This window comes from Prionailurus viverrinus, chromosome A1 (assembly GCF_022837055.1).
Source record: "Prionailurus viverrinus isolate Anna chromosome A1, UM_Priviv_1.0, whole genome shotgun sequence".
NCBI lineage: Eukaryota > Metazoa > Chordata > Mammalia > Carnivora > Felidae > Prionailurus > Prionailurus viverrinus.
In genome coordinates, this window is record NC_062561.1 from 227,366,138 (window position 1) to 227,391,743 (window position 25,606).

General features: G+C 47.6%; 1 long non-coding RNA gene across 3 annotated transcripts; it reads right to left on the minus strand.

Annotated features, from left to right (window-relative positions):
- Positions 1-1,057: 1,057 nt before the first annotated feature.
- Positions 1,058-25,493, minus strand: LOC125166229 (uncharacterized). 3 transcript variants are annotated; one of them, XR_007152409.1, is made up of 5 exons: positions 25,151-25,493; positions 8,350-8,460; positions 6,070-6,496; positions 3,022-3,215; positions 1,058-1,905 (listed from the first exon to the last, which is right to left on the minus strand). It is a non-coding gene; the product is annotated as an uncharacterized LOC125166229 (long non-coding RNA). The 3 variants fall into 3 exon arrangements; XR_007152410.1 differs by lacking the exon at positions 25,151-25,493 and adding an exon at positions 25,025-25,144 and having other exon boundaries at positions 6,094-6,496; XR_007152408.1 differs by lacking the exon at positions 25,151-25,493 and adding an exon at positions 25,025-25,144.
- Positions 25,494-25,606: the final 113 nt, after the last annotated feature.

Sequence of the window (25,606 nt, forward strand, 5' to 3'; positions counted from 1 at the left end):
TCTTTATCAGGGTGACTCGAAAGACATTATGGGGTTTGGGTTTGCTTTTTTTTTTTAATTTAAACCCAAGCTAGTTAACATATAGTATAATAATGGTTTTAGGAGTAGAATTTAGTGATTTATCACCTACATAGATCACCCAGTGCTCATCCCAACAAGCGGCCTCCTTAATGCCCATCACCCATTTAGCCCATCCCCGACCTACCTCCCCTCCAGCAACCCTCAGTTCTCTCATTTTAAGAATCTCTTGGGGCACCTGGGTGGCGCAGTCGGTTAAGCGTCCAACTTCAGCTCAGGTCACGATCTCGCGGTCCGTGAGTTCGAGCCCCGCGTCGGGCTCTGGGCTGATGGCTCGGAGCCTGGAGCCTGCTTCCGATTCTGTGTCTCCCTCTCTCTCTCTGCCCCTCCCCCGTTCATGCTCTGCCTCTCTCTGTCTCAAAAATAAATAAACGTTAAAAAAAAATTTTTTTTTAAAAAAGAATCTCTTACGGTTTGCCTCCCTGTTTTTAATCTTATTTTTCCTTCCCGTCCCCATGTTCATCTGTTTCTTAAATTTCATGAATGAATCCTATTTTTCTGACTTATTTTGCTTAGCATAATACACTCTAGTTCTATCCGTGTTGTTGCAAATAGCAAGATTTCCTTTTAATATTCCATTGTGTGTATATATATATATATATATATACACATCTACCACTTCCGTATCCATTCGTCAATCAATGGACATTTAGGCTCTTTCCGTAATTTGTTGTTGATAGTGCTGCTATAAACATTGGGGTGCATGTGCCCCTTTGGATCAGCGTTTTTGTATCCTTTGGATAAATACCTACAAATGCAATTGCTGGGTCATAGGGCAGCTCTATTTCTAATTTTTTGAGAAACCTCAGAGTGGCTGTACCAGTTTGAGTTTCCACCAACAGTGCAAAAGGGTTCCCTCTCTCTGCATCCTTGCCAATATCTGCTGTTTCCTGAGTTTTTAATTTTAGCCATTCTGACAGGTGTGAGGTGGTTTCTCTTTGTGGTTTTGATTTGTATTTCCTTGATGAGTGATGTTGAGCATCTCTTCGTGTGTCTGTTAGCCATCTGGATGTCTTTCGAAAAGTGTTCACATCTTTTGCCCATTTCTCACTGGAATACTTGTTTTATGGGTGTTGAGTTTGAGAAGTTCTTGTAGATCTCAGATACTAACCTTGTATCCGATATATAATTGGCAAATATCTTCTCCCATTCTGTTGGTTGCCTTTTAGTTCTGTTAATTGTTGGTTTGGTTGTCATGCTTTTGGCATCACTAAGCTGCACGTCTCATAACTTAATTATCTTTAAGTGGATGTGTAGACCTCTTAACTGCTCTTTTAGACATGCGGCAGGACTCCAAGAAGGCAGAGAAAGTAAAGAGTCAGTGAAATCCAGAAGTCTAAGGCCTTGAAATGTGTGTTTATGTCAAGTGGTCTCGTAGCCCCATAATGTGCCGGATGGTGAAATCTGACCCTTCGGCCTGCTTGCAGCCTTGCTCACTGTGGAGCAGAAACAGAGGCAGCCTGTCTGGCCAGTGATCTACCCAAAGAACCAAGCACTCACCCTGGGATCTCACCTGGTTGCCCTGGCCAGACGTGGGGCATGAGTGGTACCAGTCCCCCCGATGTCCCTTTCTCTTACCTCTGAATCTCACCTCTGCTCGTGTCCAGAGCGGCTTCCCACTCCACAGGGACTGGGAAGTCCCCTGAAGGCAGGTGATGCTGAGCGCCTGTGGCCTCGAGATGAGAAGGAAGATGAGCTAGACTCCATGGGTGGTGGTTTTTTCATTTCCAGCCCACAGGGAAATTGGCAGAAGGGCCTTCTGCCCTGCTCACCACTCGGGACTCACTCTGTGACTTCCAGCATCGCAGAAGGCTGCCTCTTCCCCAGCTGTAAATGAAGCAAGTGGGCAAAGGAAGGCAGAGTGCCTCAACTTAGGCACTGCAGCAGCACCAAAGCCAGAACACAGGTCTCTACACACAGGCCTTTACAGGTCAGCAGCTTCCTTTGTTTTAATGTGTTATTAGAAGCGGTACGGATGCAGACGAAGCTGCATTAACACAGGGAGACCCAGATACCCTTCGCCTGGTTTCCCCAATAGTAACATTTTGCAGAACCACAGAACGGGATCACAATGGTCCGTTATAATTAGGATTTTGCTTCCACGATTTATACAAGGACTAGAGCCCCCAGTTTTGAGGTTCTTGCTTCAAGCATTTCTTGTCCGCTATTTTGAACGAGCCTTCTGCTTCCCTTCTCTCCCTGCACATCCTCATCACCATAGACTGGCTCAGCATCATCTCTCATTTCTACTCGAGCCATCAGCATACGGACGAAAGCCTCTCCAGGAGAGCGGCACTGTCCTCCCTTCACATGGCCCAAGAAATCCAGCGTCATGCCTGTCCAGAGCAGGTAGAGACGTGACCGGGATGGCCAGGGAAGACTGCAGGTGAGGGAGTGCTGGGTCTTAAGCTGGCCTTGCAGGATGGCGGAAGGCCCTGGAAGCAGCCCAAGTGCGGGTGTGGGGGAGGAGACGGTGTGGGGCGGCTGTTAGGGCAAAGGTCAGGAGCCATGCTCTAACTCCCTTATCCTAGCTCCAGACAGCATCTTCACTGGCCTCTGTGTTCTACCACCTCAGGTACAGAATGGGGATTTCTAAGTAACCCTCCCCCCTATATATGCTGTTGACAGACCAGACATCTGGAGGGATCCTTATAAAGTACCCGAAGGCATCCCTCTCCTAAAAGCTCTCCTATAACTTTGTCTCACCAACATACGAATCTCTACTCCAGGGCTGTGTTCTCCGTCCCGCCTGCCTCTCGCCTTGTCTCACGCCACCCTCTTCCCTACTCAGCACAGATCTTGATCATGATTTCATTTTGTCCCCATTCTATGGGCTCCCCCACTGAAGAGTAGTCTGCCCGGCAGGGAGAAAGGTGCCTGATGTTTTCCTGGTGAAGCTTTGTGTCTGTGCTCAAGAAGAGGAAAGCTGTAATTCCCAGGTACCTGGAGCTTAGGCAGGGATGTGCTGGCAAATGTTTAGCCATCGGCTCTCCCTGAGGAAAACAGTCCCGCTTTGTAGTGTTGGCCGGTTTTCATGGCGTCCGTCGTTCCCACCATGGCTCGTTTCAGGCTCCAAGGTGACATCACAATGTGGAGCTGGATGGGATGTGTGGTTGGCTCCGAAAGCTTGGTCCTTCCTGCACACCAAAGAAAGGACACATCAGTCAACAATTTTTCAATAAGAAAGTTGCATCTTCTTCATAAGAAAACCTCTAAAGCAAGTAAAAAGATACTTAGAAAGCTTTAAGCACTTTGTGTGGGGCAAAGTTTCTGTGGGAAAATTAAAGCGGTTTTCAAAGTGTATCATTTGTTCCTATCTTTCGTTTTCCCAGAGACTTCTTTTCCCTTTCAAGTAAGAACAGGATTACAGTTGATTAGTGGCTTGAGACATAAACAGGGTCGACTCCCCCTAGGCATCCAGACATTGCTGGTGGGAACTAGTTGTCGAATTAGAATTCTCATCAATCCCTCAAGACATGCCAGAAAGGAAAATAAAAATGAGGGATTCTGGTAACTCTGATCTCTTGGGGGAACTGTTCTCTGTAAGTTTACTTAGTGACTTGACATTGAGCAAATGTAACAGGCCTCCTGATCAGAAATAAGGTAACCCCAATGATCAACACCAACCACAACATAATTTAGTTGACTTTAATTTACTAAATATTTACTAAATCCTTATTTGGGTTAAAACACACACACACACACTATCTCAGTGGGGTTTGCAAAGGAAATAGAAAAATTGTCTTAATTGCTTGGAGACAAGTTGGGGGGTAAAAGGTATAAATAGATGAAACAAGTTGACTCTAATCGGACCACCTGCTAATGTGTGGAAGGGGCCCAGCAAGCGAGAGTGTGAGGGTGGGAGTTTTCAAAGACAGCGGAGCCGAAAAATGCAGATTTGTGATACGTGAGCACAAGCTAGTAGAACACATGACCGAGGAAAATCCAGGAGACAGAAATGAGCAGAATGGGGATTTCTAAGTAATGCCTCCTTTTACTCTCATTGTGTCTTTCCCTGGACCATCTTTCTCTGATGTGATCCATGACATTAGCGTACCATTTGCTCAGAACATTCTGTTTCAGGCTTCGCGTACCATCCTCCCTCCCATCGTGGCCTCCCAGTAGCCATGGTGGAGGTGCCAGCAAACCCGTGTTTACCCTGAGGATCCTGAGATCCAGAAAGCAGGTTCTTTAACTTGCTCTAACAGCTTCGCTGTGCAACAAGTCGTTCCAGCATTCAGTGGCTGAAACAATTTATTCAGGTCGCGATTCTATAGGTCATCAGTTGGAGCTGGGCTCATTCATGACTTAGTTCGGTTGCATCCGGGTCAACTCTGTGGATGCTGCCTCGGCTTTCTCATGTGTCTGGGGCCTCAGTGGGAGGGCTGAGCTCTGTTCCATGTGATCTCTGTCTTGGTCGCAGTCAGCTGGCCTTGGCTGATTCTCGGCATTTGGCAAGGTCTCGTGAAAGCGAGTAGGTATAGGCAGAGCCTCTTGGGGCTTACGTTCAAAACTGGCACACTGTTACGTCTGAGACATCCTACTGGCCAAAGCCAGACCCAATGCCAGACCAGAGCCAAGAGGTGGGGAACCAGACTCCATATCTTTTTTTTTTTTTTTTTAATATTTTACTTATTTTTGAGATAGAGACAGAGCATGAGCAGGGGAGGGGCAGAGAGAGAGGGAGACACAGAATCCGAAGCAGGCTCCAGGCTCTGAGCTGTCAGCACAGAGCCCGATGCGGGGCTCGAACACGCGAACTGCGAGATCATGACCTGAGCCAAAGTGGGACTCCCAACCGACTGAGCCATCCAGGCGCCCCTCCGTATCATGATGGAAGTTGCTGTAAAGTCACTCAAGAGGTTGAAGGATTACGGCCACTTTTATAATCTAAGCACACTTGGCGGAAAAATGACAAAACTACAGGGGACAGAGCATTCATATCCAAGCTTGCTTCTCTCACAAAGCTACCCGAAAATCCAAATCCTTTGTTTTTTTCTTTACGTGGACACGCCCCTCGTTTACCACTGTGCCATCACCAGCTTCCCCTGATGTAGACAGACACACGTGACCCCCTCAGTCCTTTTTCCAGGTATCCGTCCACACAGATTCTTCTCTTGCCTGAAATGACCTTCCGCCCTGCTCATAATCTCTCCGGCTGTGACAACCTGGCTTTGATTTTAATCTCTTGCAAAGCTGCCTGGGGCGGAGACTGCTAACCACCCCCTGGGGATCTGCCCTTTGACCATTTGTCCTTTTTCTTCTTTGACCTTTTATAATAGAATTCCCCTAAATCGTAGCTTGCGGTCAACGCTAAGCTACAGAATCCATTCCCCAGCCTCCCTTGCAATTTAGCGTGTGTGGTAGTTTTAAAAAATGTTGCAACTTCTTGGGGAGCCTGGGTGGCTCATTTAGATGAGTGTCCAACTCTTGGTTTCAGTTCAGGTCACGATCTCCCGGTTTGTGGGATGAAGCCCCACTCTGGGCTCCGCACTGACAGTGTGGAGCCTGTTTGGGATTCTCTCCCTCTCTCTCTCTCCACCCACCCTCCCCTCAAAATAAATAACCTTAAAACAACAACAACAACAAAATAATACACCTTGCAACTTCTTGGGGCACCTGCATGATTCAGTCGGTGGAGCATCCAACTCTTGGTTTCGGCTCAGGTCATGGATTCATGAGATGCAGCCCCCACGTCAGGCTGACCGTGCGGAGCCTGCTTGGGGTTCCCTCTCTCTGTCTCTCAGCCCCTCCCTCACTCACTCTTTCTGTCTCAAAATAAACATTAGAAAAATTTAAAAAAACATTGCAACTTCCTGATAAACCCTCCCATAAAAAAGGTGAACTCTAATCCCCGTGAATATTGGCCAGCCATAGTCACTCCACTTCTGATAGAATGTGGTAGAACAGATACCGTATAGCTTGTGAGGCCAGGGCGACCTACACCTGAGGAGGACAAGGCAGACATGAAAGGAAAGAAATCTCACCAACCTGAAGATTCTGTGCTAAACACACCTATGTAAGGAGGCCACAGAGAGACAGACTGGCCCCACAGGGACTGTCCCCCAACTGGTCTGTCTTCTCAACCTCAACACGCGGGTGCGTCTGCAGATTATTCCAGCCACTAGCTCTATGCAAAATACACTTCCTCCCTCTCCAGACCCATCAAAGCCTTGCTTATTACGGCATCCAGGGTTCGGGCCTCAAGCCCAAGATTTTGTCACGTCAATCAAGTTCCAGGGTGAACGAGGCTCGTTGGGTGTAGTTTCTCAAGTGCAGCTGGTTAACACGGACTGGAAGAGCTGTGTGCAACAGAGGCAAGTTTTCTGTCCCCCATGGACAGTCGTGGGGCAGCCATAACTGCCATGGAGACCGTCGTTCCCACAGGGGAAACCGGGAGGCGTAGAAGTCTGTGGCACTGATGGAAAAAAAAGAAGGATGACTCAGGGTATATCCAAGAACCCATGAAGAATGATTCCCAGTCAGTGGAGCTGAGCCCCAGTCATGGGATTGGCATCACGTGCCCAGAAACGTGTGAAGGAGAAATGTAAATAATGTGGGCCGGAGAACCCACCGTGCTGTCTTTAGACATATCCACAAATTCTTTGACGATCCTCCCATGAAAAGGTGGGGTCTAATTCTCCTCTCCCGACAGAGTGTGACAGGAGGGCTCCCACATGACACCCAAAGCTAAGGTCTAACAGGGCGGGGGTGGGGGGGGGGGGAGCACTACGACATCTGCTAGGCTCTCGGGACACAGGACACGTGCTTTTAGAGCCAAAGGGGCACATCTTCCCAACAGCAACCGCCAGACATGCAAATGCTGGGCCTGCAGATGACTCCAGCGCCCCCCCCCCCCCCAGCCTGCAAGGCCACTCAGCTGACGCAGGGGGGACAGATAAGTGCCGCCCCCCTCCCCCACCCCGCTGAGGAAGTTCTGGCCATGCCAGTAAGCCAGAAAGAGGAATAAATGTATGAGGAATGGGTGAGATTTAAAAGTGTCACTATTTACAGCTAACGTGATGAAGCACCTAGTTTATCAACCGATCGTGTTGGATTTTCTATTAGAGTTGATGAATGTAGCAAGGTCACTAGATAAAACATCGAAATTCCTTTAAAACCCAACTGCATTTCTATACAGCAGCAGCAACCATTTATAACTTTTCTTTTTTTCATAATACATTTTACAGTGTTATTAAACACATTTACTATCGAAGAGAAAATCTGAAGAGATGCTGTGTCCTCTGGTTACGAAGCCCACGTCTCCTTTAGGCCATGCTCGGAGTTATGATGTAAATTGATCTTGCAAAAGCATTTGAAATGAGGCAAAGCAGAAAGCACTGTGACACAAATACCAGCTAATCATAAAAACAAAACCACGCTGGAGACAGAAGGAAATGGGCTTATAACCCAATTTCTGTCTGATACACGTGAGGGAGCTAGAGACTCAGAACTTCTGGTTTCACGGTCCTTCCTCTGAAATGAGGTTGAGCTGAAAACACAGCAGGAGGAAATCTTACTTCTAAAATAAAACACATCCCTTCACGACAAAGAGAAAGTCCCATTTACGGGCGAGCAGAAAGCTCCCGCTTCAAGTGTTTATTTTGCATTTTAAACCATCTGGCCTTCCGTTGCTCGGTAGAATCATGAATTTTTTAAAAGTAAAGTTGTGCTGCTGTTCAACCAGACCGTGCCACCTAGAACCATCCGTGTGAGAAGCACATCGGTTGCAAATTGGTTGAAGGCAAGACTGGGTCCCCATGTGATGTCACATGGCCATTCAGCCCACTTCTCCTTCCCCTGATTCTGCACCTGTGACTCTTTGTCGTTCAGGCCTCAGCTTAAATGTCACCTCTCCAGAAAGGCTTTTCCTCACCACCAAATATAGAAGAGCCTTTACTGTATCACCGTGCCGTAAGGAGCACTTGCCACGAAATAGCATTTTCTAACTTAATTGTTTATGGTAAGTCTTCTGCAATTAGAAGGTCATCTCTAGAAGAGCAGAAATCTTCTTGTGTTTGTTATCGTCACTCTTAACCAGGACCAGGTCTGAACACGCTAGATGCTCAGGAATTGGTTCTTAAACGAAAGAGGAAATGGTAACTTTCAATGTGGGGGCCTCCCTGGCTGAGACTCCCCCCCCCCCCCCCCCCCGGAGAACAGAGGTCAAGTGCTAGTGCTTTGGGAAGTGTAGCCGGGGCGGCGAGGGTAAGGGAGCGAGGCAGAGAAGGATGGGAAGCCATGCAAAGCACTGCCCTGCCGTGCTCGCACCTGCTTCCCCGCGGGCCACCAGGAGACCCGACAGTTGCTCAGCAAGACCAGGGCCACGAGGGATGTGTCTGCACAGGTTGTATAGGAAACTCCTGCCTCGGAGCGGCCGTCCTGGAGAAGGAAGAAAAGACATTTCCTGAGTTGGTCCTGTCTCCTGTTTCCCATTGGCTGAAGTGCACTAGGTGGGGAGCCAGTCCCCTCCCATTTCCTTGCCAGCTGGTGCCTTTCAAAGCCACATGGAAGCCACATCCTACACTGTGGCAGGCTGGAAGGTGTCCACATCCTAATCCCCGGGACCTGTGAGGGTTACCTTCTACGGCAGAAGACACTTTGCAAATGTGATCACACTGAGGGTTTTGAGATTATCCTCGTGGGGCCAGTGCAATCATGTGTCCTTGTAAGAGGGAGGCAGGAGATCAGGCTCAGTAGTGGGAGACGTGGTGACAGCAGCCACAGGCTGTAGCGATGCAGAGAAGGGGTCACAGTGGAGCCACGCAGGCAACTTACAGGCATGCAAAGGATTCTTGCTTGGAACCCTCGGGAGGAGCCAGCCCTGGTGACACCGTGGTCTTGGCCCTGTGGGTCTCATTTCAGATTTCTGACCTCCAGAACTGTGAGCAAATAAACTACTGCTTTAAACTACCGAGTCGGTGGTAACTTATTACAGCAGCAATAGGAAACCGATACCCATGGCCTCCAGGGGAGTGTTTCCTCTAAATCGGTGGCAAGAGCATCCAGAGAGCCCCGGATAAGCACGGCCAGAGAACTGGAGGTACGTAAGATGTACAGCCTACAAGGACCCACGTGACTGCTTATATCAAGGAGCTTAGGACAGAGAAAATGTGTACTTGTTGATTGTATTAACATTGTCCTTTATTATAATTCATTTTTTTCTTTTAATTTTAGAGAGGGGAGGAGAGAGTGCAAGTGGGAGAGAGGGGCAGAGGGAGAGAGAGAGAAAATCTTAGGACAGGCTCTGTGCTCAGAGCAGAGCCTGGTGCAGGGCTCGATCCTATGACCCTGGGATCATGATCTGAGCTGAAATCAAGAGTCAGACGCTCAACGGACTGAGCCACCCAGGCACCCCAGTTATACTTCATTTTCACTTGTGAATAACTGCCCAGCTCTGAAAAACGTCCCTGGGCCTCTCCGGTGATGTTTACATATGTCACATAACCTATACTCTAGCCAGACCATCAGAGACACGCCTTCAAATCTGGTAAAAATCCATCCTTACAGAAACGATTTTCTTCTAGGTAGATTTGATAAAGAATGTATAGAGAGCATAGTATGTATTAGGTAACCCCAGCTGCTTTGGCGAACACCTACATTTCAAGTGCCCACTGCTATTAAGGACCATTTCTTGCTTGCATAACTGACCAAGAAGGATGTAACGGTAGGAGGGTATTGGCTCTGCTCCTATAGCTATTCAGGGGCCCAGCTGACAGGGGTTCTGCCTTCTTCAACATTTATCTTCCGAGGTTACCCTAGCCACAAACAAAGTTGGCAAAAAGAGCAACTGACTGGATAAGAACATATGCCTTTTAACCTCCTCAGTCTAGAAGTGACATCACCTGACATTACTTCTATGCAAGGGATGCTGGGAAATGTAGCTCCAGGCTGGGCAGCTACCTTTTCAGTTACACTCTGCATCACGTAAGGGGAGAACGTGTACGTGCTGATTGTATTAACAAGCTTCGGTGGACAACGGGCTGTCACTTGCCACGGTCTGTCCCTCTGGCCAAGAGATATTCATGAGGACTCTTTCCCTCAAATGTGAAAAACTCTTCTCCCAGCCAGAAAGGAACATCCAAGGGAATTAACTCAAAACGCTATTAGTTACTGCATCCCTAAGGGCAAAACAGATGGGTAGCCAACAAGAGACTGCTCAATCTGTACGATTAAAAGAAGTCAAAGATGGGGCACCTGGGTGGCTCAGCTGGTTAAGCGTCAGACTCTTGATTTCTGCTCGTGTCATGATCATGTGGTTGTGTGATTGAGCCCAGCACTGGGCTCCATGCAGGGTTCTCTCTCTCCCTCTCTCGTTGCCCACCCCTGCTCAAACATGCACTCACACTCTTTCAAAATGAATAAACATTAAAAAAAAAAAAAGTCAAGGATGGATGACCAGGAAGCTGAGGGGACACCACCCCAATAAAAAGTCTCAAGTCCTTGCCTGGTTTCCTGGCCTGGCCCAGTTTTTGGACCCAAGCCCATTGGTTGAAGGCAAGACTGTCTCCCCAACCCCCTGCCATACCACACAAGTCTGATCTCCTGGTCCTTCACCAAAGGGATCTACTTGGGTAACAATGCTGAGGAATACCCAAGCGTTTTGACGACTCTTTGACAGGGGATTGGTAGACATTAACACCTAGAGTCTCTACTCATCCTCATAGGCCTCTGTTAGAGTCAGGAAAATTGGGGCTAGGTAATAAGTGGATCCCAGCCCCAGATCCAAGTTACAGTGGCTACAGCGGGTCCGTGGCCCCATCTGGAGGTCATTTTCCCAGACCCCAAACATATAACGGAACTAGACATGCTTGGTCGTTGCACAACCTCGCCTCACATTGGTTCCTTGCCTTAGGGTAAGACTACCACCACAGTGCAGACGTCAAGGAGAATGCTCTGAAACGACTCCCCTTCGTGGAAAAGATGGTGAATCAAAAGTGCTATGGTATCCCAGGGGGAATGGCAGGAATTAGTATCATCACCAAAGAACTAGAAGATTCAGGGTGAGGCCCCCATCCTGTTGCCTTTTAATGCACAAATGCGGAACCTACAAAAACCAAACAAATCCAGTGGACTATGGCCAAGTCGCCCAAGTAGTAGGCCCAAGTGCAGCTACTGTGCCAAGTGTGGTGTTGTTCCCAGGTCAGAACAGCTTCATCTCATTGCATGTTATATATGATTTCACATTCATTCTTCCTTAGATTCCTGGTTTTTTGCATTAATTTCAAATAAACTTAAGTCAGAATGTAAAACTTTGAAGATACCCAAGATATATAGGATGAGATTGAGTTCTTCAAAGAGAGCTACGTAATTAAAACTTAGTAAACATTACCTATGATGATAAATTATTCATAGAGTGCTTATCTGGCAATTTCAGCAGTTCGGGACATGGCCAAAGAAGCAAAACTTGGCTTCATGTGAGTAACAATTGCTAAGTCCGCATGAGCTTTGCTGACTCTGATTTTGCTTCTGCCTGGAGCGAGCCTGAACAGCTTATCCTCCCTTTCGCCACACGCGACAGGTGCCTCCCTCTCTCCCGATGCCGCACCCTGTGTTCTCAGCAGCTCGTGATCTGTCACCTGCAAACTGACCATAATCACCTCCTCTTTTATGTTCCGCCTTTTATTTTTTTAAATATTTTTAATGTTTATTTATTTTAGAGAGAGAGAGACAGAATGTGAGTGGGGGGAGGGACTGAGAGACAGACTCTGAAGAAGGCTCCAGGCTCTGAGCTGTCGGCACAGAGCCCGACGCGGGGCTCGAAATCATGAACGGTGAGATCAGGACCTGAGCCGAAGTCGGCTGCTCAACCGACTGAGCCACCCAGGTGCTCCAATGTTCCACCTTTTAGCTCTAACTCAGACTTGGCATGTTCCCTGCAGCCCTCTTGGGTGAGGACTCTGGTTCCCAGCCCTGTACCGCCGGGCCTACTATGCCGTAACTGTCCCCTTGGTACTTCCAGACCATTTCTCTCATTTCCACGATGTAATCCTCAGGATCTTTAGAGCAATGCTATTAGACCATACCATCTACACTCCCTCCTCATCCAAGTATCTGGCTCACTGACTTTCTCTGCAGCATGATTCTGCAGACTTCTTTCACATGAACAATCCACCCGGTGCCCTGACTTCTTGATCCTTCGGCCTCATGACCTCCTCCCCCTCTAAATTCTAGCTTCCACTGACTCCTTTCCACTGCTTTTTAGCATACTCCCTGCTAGGTACACTTTTTAACCATGTTACCTCATCAGGACCTTCCAGCCATGAAGCCACCATTTTCTTCAACGCTTTCACTTCCCTCCTGCCCCAGATTAGAATCTCTGGTCCATCACTATAATCATTCAATGGTGTTCACCCTCAACTCCTTTCTTATCCCTTCCTCTTCTCCACTTAGCCTAAAAAAAAAAAAAACCCATCCACGGTAAACCCGATTCTCTAAGTCTGTATGTGAGCGGCTGAATGTTGCTGGAGAAACACCCAAGCACACTCTCACCTTAAGCTTATGACCATGATTTTCAGAGGCCGTCCATCACATCCACCCTCCCACCCTTCCCTAGTGAAGGGACTCCCATGGTTTCCTAGGTCTCAAGGCCACTATCTCAAAATCCCTCTCTTTTTAAACTTCATGTCACTATTCCTCCCATCCCCCAACTTCTTACTTAATTATGAAAACCGAACAAGCAGAAAACACTGTACCTTCTACCACATCTTCCAATTTATCCCATGGATTCCTGGGGCTTTTGTGTCATTTGGATGTTGACTTTCTCTTCCCTGAGCTCACAGTTTTTATATCCAGTTTCCTGTTTGTCTGCACTTGGACCCATATTAGGCATACGAAGTATAGTATGTCCAAGAAAGAATTCCTCTCCCAAGAGAGAATTTCCTCTCCCCCATCTTCCCTATGTCTACAGGTGTTAGATGTCATTTGTAATTCCTCTCTGTCCCTAACATCTTACTTTGGATGCATCAGCAATTGCTGTTGGCTGTGTGTCCCAGATGAGTTCCAAATCCAATCATTTCTCACCATCTCCACTGCTACCAATCTCTCTGACTAGTCTGGTAATCGCTAACTGATCTTGCTTCCTGCTTGTCTCCTCATCAATGACCAGGACAATCTTTTCAAGCTGAAAATTGAGGGGCTCTTGGGTGGCTCAGTCGGTCAAGTGCCCCACTCTTGATTTTAGCTCAGGTCATGATCTCACACAGTTCCTGAGATTGGGCCCCACCTTGGGCTTAGTGCTGAGTGTGGAGCCTCCTTGGGATTCTCTCTCTCTCTCTCTCTCTCTCTCTCTCTCTCTCTCACTTGCTCTCTGTCTGTCCCTCACCTGCTTGCATGTGGTCATATACTCTTTCTCAAAATAAATAAACTTTATTTTTTTTAATTTTTTAAATATTTTTACTTATTTTTGAGATACAGAGAGAGACAGAGCACGAGTGGGGGAAGAACAGAGAGAGAGGGAGACACAGAATCTAAAGCAGGCTCCAGGCTCTGAGCTGTCAGCACAGGGCCCAACGTGGGGCTCGAACCCATGAACCGTGAGATCATGACCTGAGCCAAAGTCAGATGCCTAATCGACTGAGCCACCCAGGGTGCCCCTCAAAATAAATAAACTTTAAAAAGAAAGATGAGGGGTGGCTGGGTGGCTTAGTCGGTTAAGCATCTGACTTCGGCTCAGGTCATGATCTCGCAGTTTGTGGGTTCAAGGCCCATGTCGGGCCCTGTGCTGACAGCTCGGAGCCTGGAGTCTGCTTCGGATTCTGTATCTCCCTCTCTCTCTGCCCCCTCCCCTGCTCACGCTCTCTCTTTCTCTCTCAAAAATAAACATAAAACACTGTTAAAAAGAGATGAAAATTGAACGAAGTCATGTTTTGCACAACACCCTTCATTAATTTTCTACCGTCTTTTAGAACAAACTCTAAACCGTGCATCGTCTGCTGTGCCCTTCGTGAGGCCCCACTGCCCTCCTCTCCTCACTCACTGATCTTCCCTCCCTCTGCCACCCCTCGTCCCCGGTCACACTGCTCTTCTCCTTTTAGCTTCTTGTTCCTGGAGCACAAACTCGTTCTCACTTCACGATCCTCACTCGCTCTTGCCTCTAGAACTCCATGTGACTGGCTGTCTTCCCTCATGTAAGTCTGCTCAAAAGTCACTTCTCTCACCCGCCCCCCCACCCCGTCTCTTCCAAAGCACTTCCCCTTTTCAGTCTGTCCTGTTTTTCTGCACAGCACTTAACCTGTGTTACGTCATGTTCATGGTCCCCGTGCTCTTGTGCTGTCGCCTCTCACACGGACTCGGGGCTTAGCCATGTGACTTGCCTTGGCCCCTGGGACGTTAGAAAATGTGACCCAACCAGAAGCTTGCAACGTGCTGGCACCTTGGGGGATGCCTTCACGGACCGCCAGCTGCCAGGTGAGGAAGCCTGAAGCCAGCCTGCTGGAGAGGCCACACGGGGGATGACTCAGACACATCTGCTGACAGCCCCAGCCTCCTGCCATCCAGCACCTGCTAACTGGGCTGGATGCACACGTGAACCCCGCAACACCTTGTGGATCTGAGCCACGCCCTTCCAGCTGATCTCTCCCCAACCCCAGTGCACGGAATCGTGAGCAAATAAAAGTTGTTTCAGGCCGCCGGGTTTGGGGACGGTTTGTTATACAGCAGTATACGATACCAGAATATATGATACATCACAGCCTAGGATTTATGTCCATATGCATATTTGCTCACGGTCTGCCAAGTCTTCTAACATTTACGCTCTAGGAGGAGAGGAACATTACGTTGAGTACACCGTGGTCTGCCATCTGGCTCACAGAGGCACAGAGGAGGCATTTGTTGCTGAATGAATGAACAGTCTTTTGTGGAAAAGCCTCACCTTGTCCCATGGCTTCCACTAAGATCTCTAAATTTGGCCCATTAGAGAGCTATGTCTAATGGGGCACCTGGCTGGCTCAGTCCGTACAGCACGTGACTCTTAATCTCAGGATTGTAAATTCAAGCCCCACATTGGGTATAGAGATTACCTAAAAATAAAATCTATTTTAAAAAAAAAGGAAGGGAAGATCTGTCTCCTATATTCTAATTGACCACTAGACATGACCAATTGAAATTTAACACCTTCTAAATTGATGGGTTTTTTTTTTCTAAGTTTGTTCTCAACTTTTCTCCTCTACGTCATATTTTAGCAGTGGCACAATGAGGTGTGACAACACTTAATTTTATGTGCCAACTTGGCTAGGTGATGGTGCCCATTTTTTTTTCCTTTTGGTCAAACACCAGATGTCACTGTGAAGTTATTTTTTAGATGTGATTAACATTTATTTTGTTTTTTAACGTTTATTTATTTTAAGAGAGAGCAAGCAGGGGAGGGGCAGAGAGAGAGGGAGAAAATCCCAAGCAGGCTCTGTGCTGCCAGCGCAGAGCCTGATGTGGGGCTTGAACTCACCAACTGGAGATCGGGACCTGAGATGAAATCCAGAGTTGGATGCTTAACCAACTGAGTCACCCAGGTGCCCCTAGATGTGATTAACATTTAACTCGGTAGACTGAGAAAAGCACAATACCCTCCATAGTATGGGTGGGCCTCATCCAATCAGTTGAAGGCTTTAACAGAAAAGACTGAAATCCTTTGAGTAGGAAGGAATTCTGTCTCCAGATTGCCTTCAGACTCAAGACTACAACATTAACTCCTGCCTGAATCTCCAGTCTCCAAGTCTACCCAGCAGGTTTCAGACTTGCCTGTGCACACAACTGCAGGTGCTAATTCCTTAAATCCCTCCTCCCCAGCTCTACAACACACACACACACACACACACACACACACACACACACACACACTCCATTGGTTCTGTTTCTCTGGAGAACCCCAACACAGGGTTATCTTTGACAATCCCCTCTCCCTCTTTTTCCAACATCCATTCAGTCACCAAAGCCCTACTGGTGCCGTATACAGCATGCCTCCTGCCACTACCCTTCCTCTGCCTCCCTGTCCCCTGTCTTGCTTTCGACTCTCAGCATCTCTCACCTGGACTATTTTAAAGTCTCTTAACCAGTCTCTCTGCTTTATCTCCTGCCAATCCACAAGCTACTCCACCACTAGGGTCACCTAAGAATCTGATCATGACACACCACCAAAGTCTCCCACGGTCTAACGAATACAGCTCAAACCCCTCAATGTAACATGAAAGCTCTTTATCAACAAGTTCAAGTTCTATTCCCAGCTCCGTATCTCTGACTCCTCTCTAAAAACCCCAAATTCTAGCTATATTTAGCACCTGTGGATCCCCAAACATGTCATTTCATACCTTCACGCTTTTACATATTTTATTCAATTTACTTGGAATGCCTACCAACTTGTTTTGAAAACATTCCAACCTACTCCTCAAGCCTTAACTCAGATGTACTCTTCGTTCGTAAGCTGTTCCTGGATGCTTGGTCATAGCGTTTAGACAATGATAAAGATCTTTTCGCTAGTCTTATTGTCTTGAAATTGATGTATGTGTCTGTGTTTCTCAAAGACAAGAGGCTCTTTGATGGCAGGGACTGTGTATAATAATAGATACTAATAGATCTTAATAGTAACAATAGTAATTAGATCCCTAAAGGAAAAATAAGGTAAAAACAGAAAGGGGGACAAACCATAAGAGAATACAGAGGACAACTGAGGGTTTCTGGGGGCTTGGGGTGGGGGAATGGGCCAAATGGGTGATGGGTATTAAGGAGGGCACTTGTTGGGATGAGTGCTGGGTGTTATATGTAGGTAATGAACCACTAAATTCTTCTTCTGAAATCAATACTACACTATATGTTAACTACCTTGGACTAAATTAAAAATAGATAGATAGATAGATAGATAGATAAAATTAGATCCCTAGTCCTGGTCTTCTGTTTAGCTCATAACAGCCATTCAAAAACTGTCCACTGAGCCAATTTTTGTGCGTTAGATTTTTAAGCCCTTTGAAGGCAGAAACCATATTGATGTTCATCTTTGTATCACTCATGGTGCCTCTCATAGGATCTCGTACAAAGTATAAGGATCGGGTACATAGAACAATGTACACAGTACACAGATTAAGTACCTAGTACATAGGCTCTTGCTCAATAGAAGAGTGAATTAAAGAAAAGCTTCAGTTCTCTGGAGAAGACAGAAACATCTCATTTCCTGTAGCTACAATGTGTCTGCCATCATTGGATTCCCTTGCTCGGGGTTGTCACAATGATATTAAGTCAAGCAAGAGTTTGTGCAAAGAAGAAACCACTGAAGGTCACAGTCTTGAGGAAGAGGAAAGAGAAGGGGACTGTCTGTTTAAAAAAAAAAAAAAGAAAACTATGAGAACTTTATTTCCTATTTTCTCACAGTCTTCTAGAAAACATTCTTTTTTCTTTTGACAGATTTCAAACCCACAGGAAAGTTGAAAGAACAGTACAATGAACAGCCGGATACCCCTCACATAGATTCACCAACATCTCACCACACCCATTTCCCCCATCTCTCTGTTTCTCTATCTATACTTCCCTAGTGCTGAAACGCCGTCACGGCATTTCACCCCCAAATACTGCGTGTTGTACCACTCAGAAGGAGGACTTTCTCTTACGTCACCAGAACACCATTATCACACCTAAGAAAAGCAACATTAATTCAATAAAATCATCTAGCATAGAATCTGGACTCAAATCTTCCTTATTTTTCCTCCAAATGTCTTCGATGGCATTTTTTTGGACCCAGAATCCAATCAAGTCTCACACATTGATTTGGCTGTTAACATCTCTTCTCCTCAAACTGTTCCTCTGTCGATATCAAACACCTGAAGATCCAGGTCAATTGACCTGTAGAACGTAGGATGTTGCTGTTAGGATTTGGTTCAGGTCAAATGCTTCCAGCAAGGTTTGTTGTGTCCCTCCTGTAACATCAGGTCAGGGGACTCACAAGGTCACATTGTCCCACTTCTGGAGATGCTCAGCGTGATGAGGTGCAGATAAGGTGGAGGTATCTCCAATGCAAAGACACACTGTGTGATTAGTAAGTAACCTGCGAGATCATGTAAACATGTCTTCCTCCGGGCGCCTGGGTGGCTCAGTGGGTTGGGTGTCTGACTCTTGCTCAGGTCATGATCTCACTGCTCGTGAGTTCGGGCCCCATGTCAGGCTCTGTGCTGACAGCTCAGAGCTTGGAGCCTGCTTCAGATTCTGTCTTCATCTCTGTGCCCCTCCCCTGCTTGAGCTCTGTCTCTCTCTCAAACATAAAAAACAAAACACTTAAAAAAATTTAAACACATCTTCCTTAGACTTTTTCCCAGGGGGTCATTGATGATCATTGCCTGAATCACTGATTACGTTGAGAGTTGACAAAATGGTGCTTTTCTAAATCTACAGTGTATACTTATTAACTTAGAATCTTTTATAAAGCAGAGCCTCCCTCCTACCCCTTTTGAGTATCATTATGGAGCCACAAGATTTTTTTTTAACTCAATATCATCGTTTACCAAGATGATTATTTTGATCCTCAAAGTTTCCCAGATTTGGTAAGTGGGTTCCCTTTCAAAGCTGGCTTCTGTGTCCCTGTGACATAGATTTTTAAATAATCTTTGAACATATCTTGCTTCCTGGCACACAAGATGTTCCTAACGTAGACCAAGTATCAGCCAATTCTCTAAGGAGCCGCTGTTCTTTTCTGGCAGGAAATAGAAAGCAACACCTGGTCTCTAAGTGAGCTCACTGCCATGGGGTGCCATTGATTCTAGGCTCTTTCTATGGACATGGCTAGAATATCACATCATGATCTTACACTCATGGATAGCTCCAGTTTAATTCTTCCCCCAATTCCACATTCTTTGGCTTTCACTGAAAACCCTCATTAGTTCCAAGAATGAGGAACACAGCCTGAGAAGATCTGGATATGGAAGAGGAGGGGGGCACACTGGCAGCAGGTGATGCAGCTTGAGCAGGCATGGAGGCCCTGACACTGGAGAATGAGGGATACGGGCACGAGAGCCTTTAAGAAGAAGGGCTCAAAGCATAAGAGACTCTTAAAAACTGAGAACAAACTGATGGCTGATGGGGGGTGGGAGGGAGGGGAGGGTGGGTGATGGGTATTGAGGAGGGCACCTGTTGGGATGAGCACTGGGTGTTGTATGGAAACCAATCTGACAATAAATTTCATACACTTAAAAATAAAAAAAGAAGGGCTCTCAGCGATTGTCAAAAGCCTGAAGTTAGATGGGGAGTCCATATAATTTATCGATCAAATCAAGACACTTCTGAGAAAGAAAGCAAAGTGGTATTAATAACCATGCCAGAGGGGCTCCTGGGTGGCTCAGTTGGCTGAACATCCGACTCTTGATTTGGGCTCAGGTCATGATCTCAAGCCCCACATCAGGCTCTGCACTGACAGCACAGAGCCTGCTTGAGATTCTCTCCCTCTCTCAAATAAATAAAACTTGAAAAAAAAATTTAAAAATAACCATGCCAGACAGCATGCAAAAACTAGCACTGTTTTGGGCTGGCTTAACACATGGTTACTCCAGGTGGAGAGAATAAAGGAGAGACCAGAATAAAACTTACTCCAGTGTTTCCTGTCTTTGGGACTGTGGGTTACTGTACTTGAAGAGGCAGTTGTAAATGCTGCTTCTCGGGCTGGGGATGGTGGACATGTCTGTGTGATGGCCCCTTGTCCTGCGGAACAGGCTTCATTTACAAGGTGTGTGACCAGGGCCCTCCCTGGAGCCCACTGGGGTGGACATTCTTGCAGAAGGAGCCTCTCCGCTCCAACTCTGCCCACCTCCCTTCCTGATAGGGCAAGAGCGAGAGCAACTTCATCCACAGGAGAATAAACTGTCTACAGGTATGCTGGATGCTAGCTGTTGGCAGAGTTTCTGTAAGAAATCCTGCTGCCCGACACCAGGGGAAGTGGGGGGCTGCAGAAAGCCAGCCCTAGAAGCAGAGGCCACCCCTGGGTTCACATGTATCTTCTCCCTAGAGAAAGGAGAATGGCCTTCAGTCCCAGCCAGACTCTTGTCCAGGTAGCCCGGACTCTGCCTCCGGTTTTGGGGGTCGTTCTGGCTTAGGGCAGGGGGAAAGTGCAGGAGAATGCAAATGGGGTACAGAGAAACCATCCGGTTTCAGTGAATTGGCTGCAAACATACTCAACTCTGAACTGTGTTAAATCCCAAAACTCCTTTGATGGTTCAGAAGACGCTTGAGTCTTGTAAAGCTTCGGGGTCCCCGTGAACACGCCTGGCTGTAAACACCCAGCTGTGCCCAGTCGTACACGGCCTGAGGGATACAGGCGACACGCCTTGCGTGCGTGTTCTCAACACGCCCTGGGCCACTATCACAGCCTAAAGGGTCACCAGGTTTTGTGCCTAATTTCTAGTGAGCTAAAATTAGTAACAGGTAACAAGCTGTTACATTTTGAAGGGATGTCCGTGGGCTATGACTCTCACAGCTATTTTCATTACTTTCCACGGATCTAATTCTGGCTTAGAGACTACCCCTGGAGGCTGGAGGCCTGATTTACAGACCTGGGTTTGAAGATGAACACACCACAGTTTTGCTTTGATAATGGAGGTCAAGCTGGAGTGTCTGGGACCCCAGGGGACTGGTGTTTTGAGTCTACGACGTTCTTGGTAAAAACAAACAAACAACAGAACGAGATCCATCCACAAACTTCGGGAACTCTCCATTGCTCGCGGGACTAGGGACTTAGCTTGTAGAATGGTACTCAAAACTCTCCTCCATCTGATCTGCGTACCCAAAAGCCTCAATATATTTTCTATCCCATACGCAGTCCATCCTCTGTGGCCGGTGCCTCTGAACGCACTGAGATGAGTTTCCACCCCCTCTGCCTGGGTCCACCCCTTGGCCAGGAGCCTGCTGCCCTCGAAGCTACAGACCTCACTATCCAGCACCCTCCTGACACGGCCAAACGTGTTCCCACCTTAGTGACAAGGAAGAAGTTTCTTCCAGCGGTTTTGCCAGGCTCTGTTTCATCCACTGTCCAGAGACACCTTTCTAAAACACAAACCAAGCCCTTCAACTGTCCTGCTGAAAGCCCCCCGATGACCCCAAAGCTCAAACTCCTTATCACTACATGGGAGGAGGCCCTTTTGAGCAACCACCGGCCCATCCCCCTTGGTCCTCTAGCTCAGGACTGCTCAGGGTTTCCTCCCGGGGCCAGGCTGGCCTCCCTTCTGCCTCCTGGATTAGTGTATCACCTGGCTACCTTCTGCAGGTTCCCTTGCCCGTGACCTAAGCGCCGGGATGGACATAAGCAGCCTCGTTTCTCTCACTAGAAGCCCACAACCAGCCTTTAATGAATGTTTCATGATGACTAAAAGAAGAAAGATGGGATGAATGATGCAGAATTGCAGTGAGATAGAACCAGGACCATAAGGGGGCAAAAAACCCACAGGAGGTTGTAGACCAGGGTGGTGGTTCGCAACCTTGGGAGCTCCCCAGGTGAAATCTGAACACCCCACCTCTGTACACACCCACGGAGGGCAGGGAGAGACTGGAGGAGGAGGCAGACCACTGCAGAGGGCTGGGTGGCGGGTTAAGCAGGCAGGGGCCTTACAGACCGGGCTTGTCTTGGGCAAGATCTCCACACCCACTGGCCAGAATCTTAAGTCTGTAAATAGGCCTTAACTGGGTTCAGTCACATATACTGTCCAGATAAGCAACAACACCTGACTCCCTCAAGACTGTACCCTTGAAATGGCTTGCGCTGTGGGGACGATGTATAAAACATACATCCCAAGGACAGGGGTGGGGAGCCTGCAGTTGCCCAGGTCCAGTCTGTGGGTCAACCGACAGTCACGGCCCCTCGATGGTGTCTCCGGCATAGGGCCAGGGCAGTGGCTCGTCTGCTGATTTGGGCGTGACTGCTAGCCCAGTGGGAAGGGCTTGGAAGCTAATGTCTTGGAGTGATTCTTGTTGCCCGTGCCCGTGCACCTGCCATAGACAGATTGTACCTTTTCGGGACACACGGTAGTGTGACCTCAGTTCTCTTTAACCATTCCGAAGTCTTGAAAACCTTTTGTGTAGCACCAGGGAGCGATACCTAAACTGAGTGCCCCAGCTGGTATACAGATGGCCACCATCTTGATGTAAGGTTGTTCATCTCCGGTAAGCACATCCCTGACAGACACTTGTCAAGTGTAGACTATTCTAGTTTGGATATTCCAATTCTTATAAGCACAACAGTCAACCCCAAATCAGAAATAACCAATTCCTTCTATCAGCTGTGCCTTGGAAACTGGGTACAGTTTTCCTTTCCATTTCCTACATGTTTGCATTTTGGAATATGGTTCCTATTTATCTGGGCTTACTTCTCCTGGCTCAGTGACAAGGAAATTAGGGAAAACTAGGAATAAGGACTAGATATGGTGAGAATAGGAAGGCAAAATTGCTTCAATAATATTATCAACACAAAAGCATCTCTTTGCTGGACGAATAAACAATACAACATGTATGCACGGCTCCTTGTATGTGACTGGTCACAGGCTCACTGTAGGATTCTACCAGAAAACATTTTAAGGAAAAAAAAAAAAAAGCAATACTGGGGCACTGCTAGCTCATTCTTACGCTTAGCTTGATGCTACGTCGATCCTGAAGTGAGAATTAATTATTCCTTATTTTTCTCTCCTATTACAAGCTTTCCAGCTACTTTTGGAAGACAAAAGTGAGCAGACTCTTTTAAGAGTTCCTATGTGTATTTTGGCTTTCTTTGCTGAGGTTGTGTTATTTTCTAAAAGTGATTTTCTAATCTCTTAGATTCGGTGGCCTCAACTATTTTCTCTCTTTCTAAGCCCCGCCCCACCATCCCTCCATACATTCCCAATTTACTCATTTTCCTCGGATACATATTTTCAAATTGTCTTGCTCATTGGTGTTCATCATTCTGTTCCCAATATACAGAGATGCAAAATTCATAAGAGAATCCTGAACAGTGAGGTTACCCAAATGAGTTTTAAACATGACAGGTTCTTGAAACTTAGGGGACAAGGCTTGGTGTAATCATAAGTATTATTTTTATGCAATCTTAGTAATGAATAAATTGCTGAAACATCACAAAGACAATTAGACAAACACCGAGTAGCACCTATTTACGTGTCTGTGTCTCCTCCTGTGACATTGTCAGCAATTATTAGAGGTCAGAGGTGAAAAAGACAGATTAGGGCAATCAGGCCAGGTTTTTTCACAAACAGTTTTGTGCAGCATTTTTGTGTAGCAATCTTAAGAGAGAGAAAAAAAGATTTCATATAGCCTGTGGTAGGCATAATAAGATATAAGAGATACTCTCTCTTATTTTATTTTTTTAATTTTGAGAGGGACAGAGAGAATGTGAGCAGGGGAGGGGCAGAGAGAGAGAGAGAGAGGGACAGAGGGAGAATCGGAAGCAGGCTTAGCACTGTCAGCAAGGAGCCCTACACGGAGCTGGAACTCATGAACCCAGGGATCGTGACCTGAGCCGAGATCAGACACTTAATCACTGACTGAGACACGCAAGCATCCCGATATGTCTTAAATATAGTAAGTGTTGCAAACCACACAGAGAAACCGAAGTTTAGCTTTTATGTGCCGTGTCCACATTTTTTACTACTTCCACAGATCCTCGCAGCAATAGTTAGAATTCAGGGGGAGAAGAAGGAATGTGAAGAACCACATTCATGTTTCTGGGAGCACCTCCCCACTGGTCTGGACAATGGGGATGACCTGGCTCCTCTTCTGCTCTGCCCCGCACGTTCTCCTCCAGCTGCAGAGTCTAGTGAAAACTAGACTATCGTACCCCAGGGGGCTGTGCCCCGTCCTAAACAAAGGCCAGATTACACAATAAAGCATCATTTCTCTTTCAGAAGCTTCTGCAGCAGAGGGCCAAGGGAGCGAACCAACACGTGGGAAAAGGTAGTCTTTCTTCCGCGGAAAAAACACCCGAATTGTTTCCACGGTGCTTTTTCATTGCCTCCCTGGCCACGTTCTATCCGGTTGTCAGCTTCTCTTCAAATGCAAGTCAGACGCGCCAGAGATCCTGCACCGCCTTCTGGAAAACCCCAACCTTTCTAGCCCCGGTGGATCATCAAGGCCTCAGTGCACCCTGCAGGTGCACACAAGGAAGTGTGCACCCCCATCTGTAAGGGCACACCTTCTCATGTTGATCTCCCAACAGAAATTATTCCCCCCCGCCCACCACCTTGTTTCCCTCCTCCTCACAACTCAGGGCAGATGCCATTATTACAAAGAGCTCCTAAAACCTGACTCTGCCGCTCTTTCCCTAATTTGGGGTAGCTTGATTTAAATGGAGACTCTCAGCACCCAGCAATTATTTCCACCACAGCGGTTATCACATTGTAATTAGCCCCTCCTTGGCCCATGAGCTTCCCGTGGCCACCGAGCTTAGCAAAGCGTTTGGGCACATAGCAGGGGTTCAAGAAACCCTTGCGTGAACTCTAAGAATATACCCTCTTGAGGCATGTCATCTAAACGGCCAAGCACACACACCCGTAATGTACAGATCAATGAATTTTCACATACGTATCCATGGAGATAGAAACATAATGACGGCCCAGGTGAGCATTATCGAGCATTCCCCAGAGGCTCCCTTTAAACAACAGGCTTTAATTGCTCTGGGAATGAGCCCCATGCACCTTGTGAAAGCGGGCTGGTGGCCAGTATGAACCCCAAGAAATAGAAGCAGCCCTAATTCCCTGCCGGTAGAATGCCCCGGGAGAGGGAAGGGGAATTTTTACTCTAGAGAAAAGTGAGAACAGGAGGATTGAGGAATAGAATATTAACAAAAAAAAATGCAACCGGCGAAAAGCGAGCATAACGATGACATTGCTTGCCTCCCCGCCCCCCCCCCCCCCCCAAACTCAACCCTGCAATACCAGGGCCAGGCCCGGTGTGGGTGTGGGCGGTCTCAGGGTTGCCTGTCACCCCCTCACAGCCGCCTTACCCAGGTTCTGTTGGCTGTTGAGACACGGACACCAGAGTGACTCAGAAGTAACCGTAGTCAAGGCTTGCCAAACCTTAGGTGACACGCGCAAGGGGTCCCTTCTCCGCCTGGGTTCTGGCTTCTCACCTGCACCTCCCACAGACCAACGTGCATTTTTGAGGCAGCGGACTTTGCTTAAGTCGCTCCCCTCCCCCGTCGCTGCGGCCTGATGCTCCTTCATTGACCCAAATGGGGTTTTTTTTTTTGCTTTTGTGTTTTGCTTTTTCCTTTCTCAGTCCAGCATGTCTAGCATCACATTATTCCCAGAGGACTAAAAGAAAGACCTCCGCGCAAGCTGTCCAGGCGGTGCCCGCAAAGGCGCTGGGCTGCCATCCGCTGCCCGCGGAAGGGGCGCCCCATAACGCCCTCCAAGGCCGGCGGAGGGACGAGCGGCGGCCCCGGCCCGCGGAAGTGAAGATGCCCCTTTGATTCCGCCGGGTCCCGGGCGAGGCCTTCGAGGGGGGCGCGCGCGCTCCCTGGGACGCCGCCCAGCGCCCCGCCCCCGCGCGAGCTTGGCCGCACCCACTTCCCCCGGGAGGCGCC